The 19615-nt window shown below is 36.5% G+C and overlaps 1 long non-coding RNA gene and 1 pseudogene across 2 annotated transcripts in view; one reads left to right on the plus strand and one right to left on the minus strand.

The window, feature by feature from the left end:
• The window catches only part of LOC131512712 (uncharacterized), a 478301-nt gene that overhangs the window by 166300 nt on the left and 292386 nt on the right, over nt 1-19615 (plus strand). For both annotated transcript variants that reach the window (XR_009262262.1, XR_009262261.1), the window contains exon 3: nt 16472-16551. This is a non-coding gene — a long non-coding RNA (uncharacterized LOC131512712). The remainder of the gene's footprint in view (nt 1-16471; nt 16552-19615) is intronic.
• Nucleotides 12482-13239, minus strand: LOC131512711 (gametocyte-specific factor 1-like; annotated as a pseudogene).

Here is a 19615-nt window from a genome sequence, read left to right on the forward strand (position 1 = left end):
TACTTGTCAGATTTTGATAGTTCTGTATATGTTTTCTATCTTTATGCATGTGTATGTGTGTGTGTGTGTGTGTGTATTAAAACAAGTCTGCTTATTGAAAGGATCTGAAAATAATAATAACTCTTTCAACATTTAACAAATTTTTAGGATATTAACAATGTGAAACATGAAGAATTTACTTCAAAAAATCCAGACTTTTCTAGATCATTCCAACATCATGCTACTTTCAGACTTGGTTAACACTTGCTCTTTTCATCTAAATGAATGACCCAGATTCTGAATACCACTCTCTGGGCCCATGGTTGGGAGTTTTGGTTTGGCTCACTCTCAGCTCAAGGAAGGTCAGGCAGGCAGGCCCTGTAACCATGCCCTGTGCCCAAGGGCACGTGGAGGTAAGAGCCCACCTCTGTTCCCAACACCAGAATGACTGCCAAGCACCACACTGAAGGCCACTTTTATGGTTTCCATTTGTTTTCAGGGTGATTCTATTTATCAAGCTATTGAGCACCTATATCCCAGAGAATGATGTACTTCAATTCCTCAACTCTGTTAATGAAAACTGCTTTTGGTGATACTGTTTGATGATGAGCATTAAAGACATGTTGAAACACTGCCAAATTAGAAGGTTTGATAGAACATGTGGTATATGTATCTGGGAATATGATTGGCTCCATGAGCATCTGTAAGGGAAATTTTTTACTTTGAATATTCTGAATCTGAACCATGGTACCAAAAATGTCACAGTTGGGTTTTGGTACAAACAGAAAAAATTAATTGAGGAAAAAGACTCTACAGACTAAGTTATCTAAAGTTTTCTAAACAGTTAATTTAAACATATATGAAAATTCTTTAACTGCAGTAAATCCAAAGCTGCAGAACCACTGTGTGGTCCTGAGGTTTATTATTAATTCTTCCATCTAGGGTATTGATGAAACATTTAACTGGGAGAGATTTCTTTTTAAGGCACTATTTTCTATATCTGTATGAAACTTTCTTGTTTCTGTGTCCCCACTTGATCTTCTTTCTATGCTCAGTGCCAACCCTTGTGCTATGGTAATCTGCATTGAACTAAAAGGTTGCATGCATAAAATAGTTGATGCATTTGATATATTACTTGCAAAAATTTGCTCTGAGTGTGATTGCTTCAAGCACATGAGTTGTATTTTTTGTTTGTTGGGTGTCTTTGAGTCCTATTAGCTACTGGAAAAAATCCATTTATGTTCAACTTAAAGAGAATTGTCTCTTTTTCAGAGCTTTCTAACTCTTCATAACAGGTCTTGGTGCCATGGGGCAGAGGTGAAAATAGATGTGAGAAGGCATACTTTATCAACTGCCTTGACAATTAAAGGAAAAACCCTTTATATTTTAAATGAAAAGTCATCCCACACTACTTTGAAAATAACCAGAAAGTAAATGCCTTCAATGCCTGGATAATTCATGGCTATGTAAATGTATTTTCAGCTAGTTTAACTTTTTGCAAATCTAACCTAACTACATATTTTACCTTTTTAATTTTATTTAAATTTTATTTAAATCATCTGTCATAAAATAACAATAAAAATAATATCTTAATACAGATCAGACACTGTGGTAGATATAATCAGGCCCCAGATGATATCTAATAAATTATACTCAGTGTATTGTACTAAGTAATGCGACAAGAAATTTGATGAATTAAAACTATTACTGTGGGACACCTGAGTGGCTCAGTGGGTTAAGCATTCGACTCTGGTTTTGGCTCCGGTCATCGTCTCAGAGTTCATGAAATCAAGCCTCGCATTGGCCTCCGCACTCACAATACTGAGCCTGCTTGGGATTCTCTCTCGCGCGCGCTCTCTCTCTGCCCCTCCCCCACTCTCTCTCTTTCTGTCTCTCAAAATAAATAAATAAACATTTTTTAAAAACTATTACTTTAAACCAAGTTTTTTATTGTAAAGCCAATTTGAAGAGAAGAGGTATTTCAAATAACCTCTAGTTTCTAAATATTTTGAAACCTGTGTCAGTCCAGAGGACATGGCTATCCTTTGTGGTTAGTCCTTTCTGTTCCAAAATCATGCTCATTTATGTAACTAAGGACACTTCTCCTAAAAAAGAACAATTATTACAAGATGAGGTTTTTATAAGGTAGAATGCATTGCTGTGCTTTGTGCCTGATTGCTGTCATGTCTCAAACAAGAGATATTGAAATAAATGCCAGGTGATCTCATGAGGACATTTTGACTTCTGCTTTTGGACCTCTGGCATCCAGCATAACAAAACGCTAGTTGCTTTGATGTTGTGTCAACATGAGAAGATCCTCAATTTTATTGTTTGCAAATGCTGGCCTCTTCCCCAAATACCCATTTTCCCTAATTATGAAGAATTCTTTCACATTGAAATAATCATCTTTTTATAATTGCAAATTAAAATTTAATATGTTTTGAAGATGATACCTCTGAATAGTGTAACAGTGGTGAATGGGAAGATTCTTTTTATTCATCCATGCCCAACTCAAGACCTTGGCTCCCTAGAATTTAAGACATCTGGCTAAAGAAAAGTTACTTATAGTAATTTGTGCCCATACTTTGCTCATAAAGTGCCTTTTAAGATAAATTTATAATTTACCTTTACTAAATGTATTTTTTGGGGAGTAGTGATTCACCACAGGTTTTCTAGTTATTGGAAATATATTAACTTTAATAAAGGACCCCTTTTTCATAATAAAAGAAGAGATGTCAAGTAGTAGATAATTTGCTTTTTAAGGAACTGCTTTCCTCCTTTGCCAAAACAGATGGATTAATATACACGAAGAAAACTATCTCCTCTGTTCCAGCAAGTATCTGGTATGCAGCTAAAAGTTGCTTTTATTGAGTTTGTTTTAAAATGTATTTGCTTACAAGTGCTACCTTTCTGATCAGGACAAAAACAGGGACTTTTGGCATCAAACAAGTTTCTCTAAATTGTGTCCCACCTAGAATTAGAACAGATTTATCTAGAGCAGATTTATTGTTCTTTCTGGAATCTGAACATAAGATCTAAAATTTGACATCCCTTTTCACTTCAGCTTCCTCCCCTAATTTACCCTCTCCTGTTTATGACACAGGTTGCTTCCATGTGATCATTCATCCATAAAGATTTCACAAAGTACCTTGCCATGTTACTGTTTTACAGAGTACCTTACAGTTCCACTGTTTATTTAAACTTCTAAACTTTATGACTGGGATACACTGTTTATAATACGTATTAGTGATACATGGAGGCTTATATTTTAATTCTTTTTTCTCTTATTTTCTTTTTTCCCTTTCTTCCTTCTTCCCTTCCTTCCTTCTTTCCTTCTTTCTTTCTATGTTTTAGTTATTGACTTTTCAAGTAGAATCCCAAGGAATTCTACTAATGTGAAATTTATTTTTCCTTGCTCGGTTTCTCAATAAGCCTTTTTTAGATACACTAACATTTTTGTTGTTTGACTTGATTTTTTTTATGTTGAAAGTTGATCTTAATATGATCTATTAAAAATATAAAATTAATATTGCATTAAAGAAATTATATGTATGGCTATTACATTTTTAAATGTTGTAAAACTTAATATAGCTCCACTCATTCTGCTAGTAGCTTTTAAAACTGAGTTCCTTAATTAAAAAGAGAACATTTTGAACACACCAATAAAAATGCTGAGCATCTGAAAATCTTAAAATGTCTACATGCTTGACCCTTATTTGCTTGAATAACATTCAAGATGGTTTACATATTTTAAATTGTCATAACTCTTTTTCTTAAATTAGTCATGGCTTAAAAGTAACCTTTATGTTACTGGCTCTTTTATACTTTGGTATAAAATTCTTGCTACTGGTAAATACCCTTGCCGTTTTAGCTTGGGTTCTCTCTTTGGCTGTCAGAATATTGTGCTTTGGGACAATATTCAGATTTTTCTCAAAACCTTTTTTCTAAGGAGTTGATTTTTAGAAGTTAATCCCTTCAGATTTTGAACTTAATCGACAGAGACCTTTTGGTATGAAAGGGAAAAAAAGGCAGCCATTTTATGATCATTATAAGGCCATTCTGAGACAACTACATTAAATATTATTATTTCAAGAAACTATATGTTCTCACCATTTGAGGATTAAACTTCACCACAAATTCTGTCATAAGAAAAAGCTTATGTCTCTGGTAATGTTTACTTATCACTTAGTGGAAAAATGCATCATATTTCATGTACTTTAATCACTGCAGGAATGTTTATTCCCAATAAAAAATCAAAATGCCCTTAGGATTCTAATATAATCACATGTTTAAACTGTACCACAGACATCCCAAGTGCTGACTCATTGGTCTTCTGAAAGTCCCCGCCTGGAAATGAAAGGAGCTCACAAAAAAAAAAAAAAAAAAAAAAAAAAAAAAAAGTTATAAATGAAAACACACACACACACACACACACACACACACACACACATTTGGCACTATCATGAAAATCCCTTGAACAAGTATAATCTTTAATCTATAAATTTTAATTCCAAATTTTGAGCAAGCCTCAGAATATGGATTGAAACGGTATTACTGATAATCTTTTTAAAAGGTTTCTTAAGTAAAAATATCTGAATTTCTTTTTTTTTTTTTTTAATTTTTTTTCAACGTTTTTTATTTATTTTTGGGACAGAGAGAGACATAGCATGAACGGGGGAGGGGCAGAGAGAGAGGGAGACACAGAATCGGAAACAGGCTCCAGGCTCTGAGCCATCAGCCCAGAGCCCGACGCGGGGCTCGAACTCACGGACCGCGAGATCGTGACCTGGCTGAAGTCGGACGCTTAACCGACTGCGCCACCCAGGCGCCCCTGAATTTCTTTTTTTATAACATGGCAATCACACAGAAATTTATCTTAAAGTCCATTTTTTACAGGCCTAATTATAATAAAAAAATTAGAAATAATCAAAATGTTGGACACTGAGGTTCTGATTAAATACATTGTGGCATTGAACAAATATTAATAATGTAGACTATCATTTTTCCTAATTTTTTACATGTGATATATAAAAAATTTTAAATATCTTTGAAAATTATTTCAAAGGAGAGTGCGTTTCATCTTGTAGATATGTATCACTTGTGTAAATGTAACTCTTAACTTTTTTTTAAATATTTACTTATTTATTTTGAGAGGGAGAGAGAGATCATGTGGGGAGGGGCAGAGAGAGAGCTAGAAAAAGAGAATCCGAAGCAGACTCCACACTGCCATTGCAGAGCCTGATGCAGGCCAGTCTCCTGAACAGTGAGATCATGACCTGAGCCAGAATCGACAGTGGAAGCTTAAATGACTAACCCACCCAGGTGCCCTTTACATGGAGCTGTTCTTGCCCTTTAAATTAGAGCTGTTCATGATACCCTAAAATTTCGTGCGAATGTAGAATAATGCCTGCTATGCTATTTTTTTTTTTTTTTTGCTTGTTACCGTAGTGTTACTCTAAAGAGCCAACTGACCTTAAGATGGCAGAGGCTATGCTGTATCTGCAGATACGATACACAATCCCGGGTGTGAATCAACCAGCCAGTCAGTATACACATATGTAATAAGAGTTGGCCATACATTTATTACTGAGTGAGGTGTAGTAGGATCACTGTTGTTTAAAACATAATCTTGCCTTCTGAGAGTTTACAACTAAGTTGGAAAGAGAAGAGCCATGAAATGATAGCAAATTAATATGTAATCTGGATAAACGATGAAATGACTAGACCAAACCAACTTGAGTGTGTCCGTGGAGGCTTATAGAGAGGTAAGGTTGGAAAAAAAAAGAGTCTGTTTTGTAAAATTTAGGGAAGTATAGATAAGATATAGACTGTTAATATTTCCATCCAATATCTGTCTTTTTTTTTACTGTTTTTTAAATTGTTTTTAAGTTTTTTTCATGTGACATAAACATTTGTTCATCACATTATAACATTTTATTGATTGCCTAATGTTGTATCATCTGTTTTGTCAGCTTTTGGTCCTTGTCATTGAACTGATAAAGGGTTTTGAGAAGATAGTTTTGTTTAACAAAGCTTACCTGTGTACATAGAGGAGATTTCATATGATGGTGGAGATTCATTTATTCAATTTATTGAGCATCTGTTTTATGTCAGATACTGTCCTGGGTCCTGGCAATGAATAATAAAACAAAAAGACAAAATTCTCTGTCATTGTGGAGTCTACATCTTAGTGATGGAAGTGAGTAATAAACAATGAGTAGGTAGACTATAACTGTGTGTTAAGTAATGAAAATAATAAAGAGAAAAAATAAAGCAGGAAAACGGGGGTATAGAAATGTTAGGAAGAGTCTATCCTCAGCAATCAGACAACAAAAAGAAAAGGCATCCAGATTGACAAGAAAGAAGTAAAACTTTCACTATTTGCAGATAACATGATACTCTACATAGAAAAACCTGAAAAACTCCACCAAAAAATCGCTAGAATTGATACAAATTCAGTAAAGTCACAGGATATAAAGTCAACAGAAATTTGTTGTATTTCTATATACCAGTAGTGAAGCAGCAGAAAGAGAATTGAAGGGATTAAATTCCATTTAAATTGCACCCAAACAATAAAATACCTAGGAATAAACATATCCAAAGAGGTGAAAGACCTGTACTCTGAAAACTATAAAACAATGAAGAAAAAACTGAGGACGACACAAAAAAATGAAAAGACATTCCATGCTCTTGGATCAAAGAACAGACATTGTTAAAATATGTATATTACTCAAAGCAATCCATACATTTAATGCAATCCCTATCAAAATACCAATAGCATTTTTCGCAGAAGTACAACAATTCTAAAATTTTTATGGAACCACAACAGGCCCCAAATAGCCAAAGCAACCTAGAAAAGGAAAAGCACAGCTGTAGGCATCACAATACCAGATTTCAAGTTATATTACAAATATGTAATAATCAAAACAGTATGGAACTGGCACAAAAATAGACATAAAGATCAATAGGATAGAATAGAAAACCCAGAAATGAACCTGCAACTATATGGTCAATTAGTTTTTGACACAGCAGGGAAGAATATCCAATGGGAAAAAGACAGTCTCTTCAACAAATGGTATTGGGAAAACTGGGCAGCATCATACAAAAGAATGAAACAGGAACACTTTTTTACACCATATACAAAAATAAATTCAAAATGGATTAAAGACTTAAATGTATGGCATAAAACCATTAAATTCCTAGAAGAGAACATAGGCAGTAACCTCTTTCTAGATATGTCTCTGGAGGCAAGGGAACCAGAAGCAAATATAAACTATTGGGACTTCATCAAAACAAAAAGCTTCTGCACAGTGAAGGAAACAATCAACAAGACTAAAAGTCAACCGATTGAATGGGAAAAGATATTTGCAAATGACATATCTGATAAAGGGTCACTATCCAAAATATGTAAAGAATTTCTAAAACTCAACACCCCCAAAATGAATAATCCAATTAAAATGGGCAGAAGACATGAATAGACATTTTTCCAAAGAAGCCATATAGATGGTCAACAGACGCATGAAAACATGCTCAATATCACTCATTATCAGAGAAACACAAATCAAAACTACAATGAGATATCACCTCATATCTGTCAGAATGGCTAAAATCAACAACACAAGAAACAACAGGTGCTGACAAGGATGTGGAGAAAGGGGAACATTTTTGCACTGTTGGTGGGAAACAGTGCAGCCACTCTGGAAAACAGTATGGAGGTTCCTCAAAAAGTTAAACATAGAACTGCCATATGATCCAGCAATTGCACTGCTAGGTATTTACCCAAAATATACAAAAAACACTAATCCAAAGGGATAAATGCACCTTAATGTTTATAGCAGCATTATCTACAATAGCCAAACTATGGAAACAGCCCAAAAGCCATGGATTAATGAATGGGTAAAGAAGAGTGATACACACACACACACACACACACACACACACAATGGAATATTACTCTTGCCACTTGCAATGATGTGGATAGAGGTAAAGAATATTTTGCTAAGTGAAATAAGTCAGAGAAAGACAAATACTGTATAATTTCATTCATGGAATGAATTAAAAACAAAATGAATGAGCAAAAGGGAAAGAGAACGAGAGAGAAAGGCAAACCAAGAAACAGACTCCAAACCATAGAGAACAAACTGATGGCTACCAGAGGTGGTAGGGGGATGGGTAAAACAGGTGATGGGGATTAAGATGTGCACTTATGATGAGCACTGGATGTTGTATGGAAGTGTTGAATCACTGTATTTTACACCTGAAACTAATCTTTAAAAACATTATTTTAATGTTTATTTATTCTTCTACAGAGAGAGGCAGACTGCAAGCAGGGGAGGGGCAGAGAGAGAGGGAGAGGTGGAATCGGAAGCAGGCTCCAGGTTCTGAGCTGTCAGCACATAGCCTGATGGAGGGCTTGAACCAACGAACTGTGAGATCATGACCTGAGCCGAAGTCGGACCCTTAACTGACTGAGCCACCCAGGAGCCCCTATACCTGAAACTAATCTTAACACTGTGTGTTAACTAACTGTAATTTAAATAAAAACTAAAAGAAAAAAACACTGGGAGGGGGGGAGAAAGAAATGTTAGGAGGAGGATAAAAATTGTAGATAGGTTAGCCAGTGAGGGCTTCACTGAGGAGGTAACGCTTGAGTAAAAATCTGGAAAGTGTGAGGGGCTAGCCATGTGTATCTGGGAGAACATTCCAGGGAAGAGAAACAGAAGGCTATTTTCTTTACTACAAGTGGCTGTTCACACAAGGCTTGCACTTAGCTTTCAAGGTAGGGAAGGAGGGGGCAAGAAGCAAACACTCCTTGCTTAAGGAGAAAGGACTAACTTCGCAAACTTAGCAAACATCTTATTTCTATATTCTAGGTAATGTCGTCTTATATCTAAAAATTCCAGTATTTTAAAACAAAATGCTATTTCACTCCAACCATAAAACTTCTACTGAAAGCTTTTTCTAGAGACCGTGGCAAATATTTCTTGTGTGTGAGTTTGCTTGGTATAGTCGAAAGTGAAGATGAACCAAAATGGTGGAAAAAAATGTAATAGCAACCTGGAGAGTTGGGGTGAGATGATCAAACTTCACTTGTCATTAGGAAAAACAATTAAATTTGCCTCAACACCAAGATATTCTGAAAACATTTCACTTTCTGGAGAGATGGAACTATCCCAACTAAGTAAATTACTGTTTGTGTGGGAGTACCTGATTATAGAAATCTATTAGCAAAGGGCTGGTATTTTTGTTTCTTTGTTTTGTTTTGTTTGTGTGTGTGGTGTTTTCTTTTTTTTTTTTTTTTTTGTCCTTTGGAGTTTTTGTTTGTTTGTTTGTTTTACAACTGATAAACTCCTAAAACAAACAAACAAACAAATTGTATTAAAACACACCTCATGCCTTTTTTGAAGAGTATATAATGTTTCGCGTATGTTTGGCAATTCTGATCATATACATGAGAAGGGATAATGTTAATATTTAATTGAGAGTGCTGTGAACCAAAAATAATTATGATTCTGTAAATAGCCTGATGAAAGTGCCAAAAATCCTTAGCTAACATAGTATGATGAAGATATATAAAGGAGTGCCTGGGTGGCTCAGTCGGTTGAGCGACCGACTTTGGCTCAGGTCAGGCTCTGTGCTGACAGCTCGGAGCCTGGAGCCTGCTTCAGATTCTGTGTCTCCCTCTCTCTCTGCCCCTCCCCCACTCATGCTCTGTGTCTCTCTGTCTCAGAACTAAATAAACATTAAAAAAAAAATAAAAAGAAAAGAAAAGAAATATAATAGCAGAGGCGCCTGGGTGCTTCAGTTGGTTGAGAGCCCGACTCTTGATTTTGGCTCAGGTTATGATCCCAAGGTGATGGGATTGAGCCCTGTGTCAGGTTCTATGCTAAGCATGGAGTCTGTTTGAGAGTCTCCCTCTGTCCCTCTGCCCCCTCTGCCACCCATCAAAAAAAAGGGGGGGATACCTGAGTGGTTCAGTCGGTTGAGTGTCCGACATCAGCTCAAATCATGATCTCACAGCTTGTGAGTTCGAGCCCCGCGTCAGGCTCTGTGCTGACAGCTCGGAGCCTGGAGCCTGCTTCATATTCTGGGTCTCTCTCCCTCTCTGTCCCTCTCCCACTCATGCTGTCTCTCTTTGTCTCTCAAAAATAAAAATTAAAATTAAAAATTTTTTAAAAATATATATATAGTGGCAGATAGATAAGTAGCTTTTGCCTTAGTCCCTACTACAATCACAAAATAAGAGCATCTCTGTGAAGCACCCAGATGACTACACATTGGCATTGTGAAATGAAGTTTGACAGAGTAATAACGTGTCGTCCTTTCTGCTGATCCAGACCCTAGTGTTGGGTATTTACATATGCTTTCACTTTTCAAGCTACAGAACCATCGTAAGATCGCATAGAAATTGCTACTCTCTTTTAGATCCAAATGCCTGTAAATACAAACCAATTCCAAGCCATGACATAACATAGCCATATTTTATGGATGTACCATGTTGTTGCTGGCTTGTAGCAGGACCTAGAGATCTGTGAAGTACACAGAGATTTTCAAACTGCTACTCCCTTCTTACACATTAATTTTTGGAAGTGTATCTAGCTTCTTTGATTTTCTTTTTAAAAAAAATTTTTTTAACGTTTATTTATTTTTGAGACAGAGAGAGACACAGCATGAACGGGGGAGGGGCAGAGAGAGAGGGAGACACAGAATCGGAAGCAAGCTCCAGGCTCTGAGCCATCAGCCCAGAGCCCGATGCGGGGCTCGAACTCGCGGACCGCGAGATCGTGACCTGAGCTGAAGTCGGACGCTTAACCGACTGAGCCACCCAGGCGCCCCTTTGATTTTCTATTGCAGTAGAATTTTCTATTCTATCTTAGTGTCTACATCATCATTTACACGATCATTGCCAGTGATTTAACCATGTTATAAGATTAATAAAATTCACATTTCTTATTAACAAATTAACCTTCCCCTCAGAGAAGTTAGCAGAAGAGGGCATATATGTTCATGATTTCCACCCCCCCCCACTAATTTGCACTTTAAAACCAGAGATATTTTCTCAAGGAGAGAAAATTTTCCAATAGAATTAATTGAAGAAGGTGATATTACAATAACCACAGGCATGCAGAAATCAAATTGTTTTGGAGAAATCCTCTATTTCCTTATAGACTTTTGGTTAAGCCATTCCATTTAATGTGTGATAGACTTAAAATAAGAGGAAGCAGAAATGCATCTGGTGCAGTTTTCAAATGTGCAGTTCTCTGCAACACTTGTATCACTAGACTCCTATGGGTTCAACAATTGGTATTATCTCCCTCCTCATTGAGTACTGTATTTCTCATTAGCGTTACCAAGGTTCTGATAACTCCTACAGCAAAGATATCTGATTAACCTTCCTTCATCCAGTGTTTACCAAACTTATTTACTGAAGAGATACTTTTTTACATCACACCAACATTAACATGTTCTGAAACTACTGTTTTATAGAGGAAAGTGCTGCTAGAATACTTTAGCATTTGCTGCTAGAATGAAATTCCTATCCAGTTAGCAAAGAAGGTTTCAGGTTTGTAAAACTTCAGTGGACAGCTTGATGTTGGGTCTAGAATCGTGTAGAGCAATCTGAATTATTGACCTTTTAGAAGTGGACAGTGAATTGTAATTGCTTACTTGCAAAACAGTGCACCTGGAACATATTTTAAGATCTAGATTCTTTGGAATTTTCTAGTACCATTTTGGAGTAGACAACTAAAATGTATATTTCATACTTTTGGTACTATGAAAATAATCTGAATTCAGGGACAGAAAGGTATTGAGCAGTATTTAACAGTACTGGTCCTGAACATGACAGGGGGTATATTTACTTACAAAGCATAATTTTCTGGCAGTCCCAAGGCTCATTAAGCTCCAGACTATCTTGTTCACTCCCTATCACTCAATGAAATTTCACTCCCGGAGCTCTTCCCCTCTTATTTGAATTAGATAATCAAAACAACCCTGTACTTCTCTATCTCGTGACTCTGCTTAGGCTTTTTCTCTTCCCAAAATGCTTTTTTCCTTTATGCCTCCATCACTGTTCATCAGAATCTTTTACTGCCTTCAAGTGACCCTGACTCATTTTCTCCATGGTGGATAGCCCAGGCCACTGCAAGGTAATCCTATGTCCTAACAGGACTTGGCTTGCCTCTTTGTTATAACAGTCTATGAAATACTGCTGTTGGGAAACATGTATAATAGTGTACCAACATTATGAGGCTCTTTTCATAATCAAAGACCATGTTTTGCTTATGATAGTGTCTTGCATAGAGTAGATACTCAAAATTGAATGGCATGGCAACTTCAAAATTGGCCCTTATCATCATCTTCACATTATAAAGTCACATAGAAACCAGATTGAAAATTACATTCTGAGTTTCTGTTTATTAGTTTACTTACTGAAATATACACAGAGTACTTCGCATGTAAACAAGAAATTTCTTTCTCTAGGACCAAAGCATTTTTAGTATATTTCTCTCTCTCTCTCTCTCTCTCTCTCTCTCTCTCTCTCTCTCTCTCTCTCTCTTTTCAGTTTTAAAGTCATAGACGGTTTATCTTTCTATAATTAGATTAGGAGGAAAAAAAATGAAGAACCCACTGGTAGCAGGAAGAAGCATGAGTCTTCTAGGATCTGGCATTTGAGGAGATAGATATTCAGTTACTGTGCATTTCCATTGTCTTTCCATGGCAGAACATACAGCAGAGACTTGGGAACATGCATGCCTGAAGCCAGGTTACTCTAATGTTCCATAACTATGTTGCTTGCTTTCAGAGCTGTTGTTGCCACAGTAGTTGACTGTGTCCCAGGCAAATGGGATGCTGGTCTGTTCCCATAGATCTTTATCCTAGTCTTCATCACAAGGAGGGTACTGCCACGTGCTCCCAGCTAGAGTCCCTTGTTCAAGGTTTCTGGTTTTGTTGACAACATCCTGCTCAATACAACTTTTATTGTCACAGCTTGAAATGTGATGAATGATTTTGGGTCAAGGAACCTGGTGGAGGGAGACAAGTAGCCAATTTGTTTGCGACATCAGAATGATTCTTTCTGTTCCTGGTAAGATGATAGGGAAATCTGTGGGCCCTGAGCTAGTGGTTTTTATCATAGGGACATTATTATAGCTTTTCAGGGTCCAAGGAATCCATGTAAGTTTCTTCCATGTTGGAAATACAGGAGCTGAATCCAAGTGCTTGGTCGAGACACGCTCTCCCCACAGTTGCTTTCTCCCCACATCCGCGACCCAGCTTTAGCATGTCTTTCTTATTGTCACTTGGTTCTAGCAACTTTTCAGCTGGTTGAAATTTTTAAAAAAAATTAAAGCAATAAGATACATATAACTACATAGTCAAGTTTGTGTTTCGTATTCTCTCCAGACATGGTTCTTCACTCTTTTCATAGTTAGAAATCTTTTTTTTAACTTTTGACTTTAAATAATTTCAGACTTGCAAAAGAGTTTGAAAAATACTGTAGAAATTCTCTTATAGGTTTCACCAGCTTCCCTAAACATTACCATTTTGCATAACCAGGATATAATTATTGAAACCAGGAAGTTAACACTGAGTCAATTCTATTAACTACCCTATAGACCTGGTCAAGTCTCCCTGGTTTTCTCATTAAGGTCCCTTTTCTTGGTCCAGGATCCAATTCTCAAGTCACCTTAGTCTCCTCTCATCTGACATCTCCTCATTTTTCCTTTGTCCGTCATGACCTTGACACTTATAAAGAGCATGAGCCAATTATTTTGTAGAATGTCAATTTCAGGTCATCTGATGTGAAAGCAGTAATTATATCCTTTGAGAAATATATTCATGATCTAGGAATATTTGTGAGAATTATTTGGATGGAAAACATTTATTTCTTCAAATATTTGGTGAACGATAGCCTTCGTTTCCATGTGGTATAAGAGTGGATCTTTTTTATTTTTTTAAAGTTTATTTTTAAGAGAGAGAGAGAGAGAGGGAGGGAGGGGCAAACAGAGAGGGAGACCAAGGATCTGAAGCAGACTCTGCACTGTCAGCACAGAGCCCAGTGCGGGCTTGAACCCATGAACCGCGAGATCATGACCTGAGTTGAAATGCGACGCTCAACTGACTAAGCCACCCAGGCTCAATTGACTTTTAAGATTCAACTTTTAAATTTGACTTTTGAAAAAAGGCAGAAAGTCTTATTTTTCTTCTTTGCAGATGTTTTGTCCTGTATTAGTCCTTTGAAAGACTTATAATGAGATTGTGTTCCAGAGCTTCGTAAGTCTCTATGGATATGAATATGCATCTTTTATCAAAAAATATTTTTTAAATATGAAACTTTTTTTTTAATTACACACATCACATATTTTTCCTTAAAAATCAGTAGTTAGGCGGTATCACACAACTCAAGATGCCAAAATTTAATTGTTTGAAGTGATCTACTCATTGCTCTGCCTGGAAAATCTCAGGCTTTTACTGAGGCACCTCTTCAATGAATAGCACACAGAAACCACAGTTAAAATATAGTACTTTATAACTGATATTGTTAGAGGTGTTTTGTTTTGTTTTGTTTTGTTTTGTTTTGTTTTGTTTTGGATGTATTTGCCTTTCTGTTCTCCATTTTCTAATATGCTTTTCCACTGGAAAAACTTCCCATCCTGCTTTTTTGCTAACTTCTTCACTCATGACTTGATTGACCAGTTTACCCAAGTCAGTCTGCAGTCTGGTTTCTCACCCCACCGCGTCACTGAACCTGCCCCTTCCAAGAGTGCAAATGACTTTCTCATAGCTGAGTCTGCTGCTGGTGTGCATTGTTTGACAATGTTGGCCACTCTCTTCTTTTGTGAAATGCTTACCCTCTTACAGTATCTGAGGTACACTCTTTCTTGGTTGTCTTGCTGCTTCCAAGGAGGTTTTTTTTATTATTCTCATCTTCTCTAACTTGTGTTTAACTATAGGCATTCCGTGGGTTTACTCTCTAACAATACTGATGCATAAGCTCTGGGCTAGCCCAAAGGCTCCCAGAGCTTCAGTTACCATCTTTGTCTGGATGACTCCATCTTTACCTCTAATTTGGATACCCACCCTGAGCTTTATATCTGAATTTCCCATAGACTTCAAACTCAGTTAGCCATCAAGCTAAAATCATTAATTCACCCTTCAACTTGAACTTCTTCTTTCTCCTACCCTAACTCCTGGACTTGGGCTTGGGTGAAATCTCGAATTAGATTCTCCCATCACACTTTGTCCTAACCCACGTTATTCTCTTAATCTGGATTGTTCTTCTTCTCTTTTCCCATGTGTTATGTGCTGAGTTTTCATTTTGGTACAGTCGAAATTTATCTCAGTGATGCTTACCCTGACCACCTCAAAGATAATTAGAAGATGCTCATGTTTATAATTAATTTCATTGTCTCATGTTTTATCATTAGTTGTAGAAATATCTGTATTCCTTTCCTCATTGGATTGTAAATCCCTCAAGTGATCTTGGTGGCCCTCGAAAATGAACCCAGTGCCTACTTACATATTGGTTGATTGAACTGACTTAAATTGCATCACCCCTGGTTTGCTGTTGTTTTTATGTTTATTTGTTCTATTTTACTTTGTTTAGTGGCCCTACAAACAATATACTCCTCTTAAGGATAACAATGCTATGCTGTAACACAGAAGCCTTTCTATTTCCTTCTTCCTTCCTTCCTTCCTTCCTGACATGGGCAGGAAAAATTAGAATGAAAGCAGCTGGCAGTCCCTAAAATATAATCTATTCCCTCTCAATTACTCAGAGCAATATCTTGGGCAGTTACTAAAGTAAAACTTTTTATCAAACCCAATATACTGAGGCAGGAAATGCAATCACATTATTTGCAATTTACTGTTGCTCCCCTAGTTATCTGCAGATCAAAAGGTATCTGTTCTGACACTTCATTTCTGAAACTTAATGTTGTGTTTGTTTAATTCATCTAATTAGGACCTCTTAGCACCTCAAATGGGTGCTTTAAAAAACAACACTCAGCTGTCAGCCTAGGGACAAAAGAATAAATGCAAATTTAGCACTTTTCAAAGGTGAACCTGCACATTTGATGTCTTGACAACATTCAATAAAAATCAAGGGTTCGGGGCGCCTGGGTGGCGCAGTCGGTTAAGCGGCCGACTTCAGCCAGGTCACGATCTCGCGGTCCGTGAGTTCGAGCCCCGCGTCAGGCTCTGGGCTGATGGCTCGGAGCCTGGAGCCTGTTTCCGATTCTGTGTCTCCCTCTCTCTCTGCCCCTCCCCCGTTCATGCTCTGTCTCTCTCTGTCCCAAAAATAAATAAAAAAAAAAAAAAAAAAAAAAATCAAGGGTTCATAGACACAATATACTAATTTGCTGATTGTTTTTGAGCCTATATCTCTTAATAAATATGAAGGGTAGTTTCAAAAAATTGACCATTTTCTGGGGTAAATATATATATGTATATGTATAAATGCAATCTTTTATAATATAAAAATAATTTTCAGGAGCTTGTTGCTACTTCTGAGATAAAGAAAATTCTCGATGTCAAGATTTAAATAGAGAAGAGAATGAGATATACAAAATGGTAAGTGACTTGCAAATAGACCAGTGTGGCCAGTTTTCTAATTCTATTGTGTAGCTATCATTTGTAAGTTGCGCACATATAAAATGCATACTTTTTAAATTTTATTTTATTTTTTTAGTTTTTGTGGAATCTCTCTACTGTTTTCCAGAGTGGCTGCACCAACTTATATTCCCACCGGTAGTTCATGAGGGTTCCCTTTTCCCCATCCTTGCCAACACTGGTTATTTCTTGTCTTTTTGATACTAGCTATTCTGACTGGTGTGAGGTGATATTTTGTTGTGGTTTGATTTTCATTTTACTGATGATTAGTAATGTTGAGCATCTCTTTGTGTGTCGATTGAGCATCTGTATTTCTTTGGAAAAATGTCTTTTCAGATCCTCTGTGCATTTATAATCAGACGTGTTTGCTTGGTGTAGATTTGTATGAGTTCTTTATGTAACTTGCACATTAACCCCTTATCAGACATATAATTTGCAAGCAGTATGGAGGTTCCTTAAAAAACCAAAAATAGAAGTAACATACAGATCCAGTTAATTCTACTTCTGGGTACTTACCTGAAGAATGAAAACACTAATTCAAAAAGATATATGCATCCCTATATTTATTTCTGTATTATTTAATAGTGGTAAAGATATGAAAGAAACCTAAATGTCCATTGGTAAGATGAATGGATAAAGAAGATATGGTATATATACACAATGGAATATTACTCAGCCATAAAAATGAATGAAATCTTGCCATTCACAACAACATGGATAGACTTAGAAGCTATTATGTTAAGTGAAATAAGTCAGACAGAGGAAGACTAATACCATGTGATTTCACTTATATGTGTAGTCTAAAAAATGAAATGAATAACAACAGAAAGAGAAACAAACTCATAGAGAACAAACCAGTGGTTGCCAGAGAGGATAGTGGCAGGGGTGAAAAAGACAAAACAGATGAGGGGAATTAAGAGGCACAAAGTTAAAATAAGTAAGCATAGTGGCTGAAAAGTACAGCATAAGGAATATAGTCAGAGGTAATATAATAACAATATATGGTGACAGATGGTAACTACATCTATCGTCATGTTTCATAATGTTTATAATTGTCAAATCACTAAGTTGTACACCTAAAACTAGTATAATATTATATGTCAATTCTCCAATTAAATTCTACTACAATTTAAAATGTAAACAAATGCGGGGCACCTGGGTGGCTCAGTCAGTTAAGCGTCTGACTTCAGTTCAGGTCATGATCTCGCAGTCCATGAGTTCGAGCCCCGTGTCGGGCTCTGTGCTGACAGCTCAGAGCCTGGAGCCTGTCTTTGGATTCTGTGTCTCCCTCTCTCTCTGCCCCTCCCCTGCTCTCTCTTTCTCTCTCAAAAATAAATCAAAAACATTAAAAAATAAAAATAAATAAGTAAAATGTAAACAAATGCATAATTGTGGTTGTCACTATTGCAAGCAGTTGTGATACATAACCATATTTGAATTAAACTTTGTTTACTACTATAAACTTCTTTTGATAAACTTGGAATAAAAGACACTTGGCTATACCCTGTGGCAGGTGATTTTAACTTTGATTTTTAATCAGGGAGAATTCAAGATTGCTTACATGACTAGGACACACATGTTCGTGCTCCTACAACCATGGAATTTTTTAAGGTGATATTTAGGATCATAATACTGATTTATAAAGTAGCAGGCAAAGACTTTATAATTTCTTAAAATTTCGTTCTTTTTTTTAGGGTATTCAAACTATTCAACATATATTTTTTTACTGCTAATTTTTTACATTTAAATTCAAGTTAGTTAACATACAGTGTAATACTGGTTTCAGGAGTAGAACCCAGTGATTCATCACTTACAGATAACACCCAGTGCTCACCCCAACAAGTGCCCTCCTTAAATGCCCATCTCCTATTTAACCCATTCCCCCACCCACCTCCTCTCCAGCAACCCTCAGTTTGTTCTCTATATGGTTTGCTTCCTCTCTGTTCTTATCTTATTTTTTCTTGCCTTCCCCTATGTTCATCTGTTTTGTTTCTTAAATTCCACATGAGTGAAATCATATATTTGCCTTTCTCTGACTTATTTCTTTAGCATAATGTACTCTAGTTCCATCCGCATTATTGCAAATGGCAAGATTTCATCCTTTTTGATCACCAAGTAGTGTTATTCCATTTTGTGTGTGTGTATATATATGTGTGTATATATTATGTATGTATATACCACTTCTTCTTTATCCATTCAGCAGTCGATGGACATTTGGGCTCTTTCGATAATTTGGCTATTCCTGATAGTGCTGCTATTAATGTTGGGGTGCATGTGCCCCTTCAAATCAGCATTTTGCAATTGCTGGGTCATAGGGTAGCTCTATTTTTAATTTTTTGAGGAACCTCCATACTGTTCTCCATAGTGGCTGCACCGTTTTGCATTCCAACCAGCAGTGCAAAAGTGTTCCCCTTTGTCCACATCCTCGCCAATATCTGTTGTTTTCTGAGTTGCTCATTTTAGCCATTCTGGCAGGTGTGAGGTGGTACCTCATTATGGTTTTGATGCATGCAACAGTTATATAAATATATCTTGATGATTAAAGGGCTTTTGATTGATTTACAAAAGCAAGCTAGCTTTATTTACTTTATAAGAATTGCTAGTGCCTTGGATTGTTCTTTTCTTGCTATGTTGTCTACAGTGGAACTAGAAGCATCTTGCAGACAATTTCTTTTCTCTTCTCATCCTATTCAGAAGACCCTCTCAAGGGCTTCTCAGAGAATGAGTTGACAGAGGGTTGAAAGAGCATAGGAAAGATAAGAGAAGAGGGTTCCAGAGTCATTTCTGGAACATGAGTATAGGCATGCTAATGGCTTTGTACTCTGCCTAACCCCATCCTACCCCGTCCAGTGCCTGAGTAAGTGGTGCGTGTCTATGATGGCCATAGATTTTTATATTATTTATAATTATATTATAATATTTATACTATGTAAATATTCTGCTGATATTGATATCTGTTATATGAATATTGATCTCTATTCCCTCCAGGGTTTTGTTTTTGTTTATTTGCTTTATTTGTTTGTTT

This window comes from Neofelis nebulosa, chromosome 5, assembly GCF_028018385.1.
Source record: "Neofelis nebulosa isolate mNeoNeb1 chromosome 5, mNeoNeb1.pri, whole genome shotgun sequence".
In the NCBI taxonomy this organism is placed as follows: domain Eukaryota; kingdom Metazoa; phylum Chordata; class Mammalia; order Carnivora; family Felidae; genus Neofelis; species Neofelis nebulosa.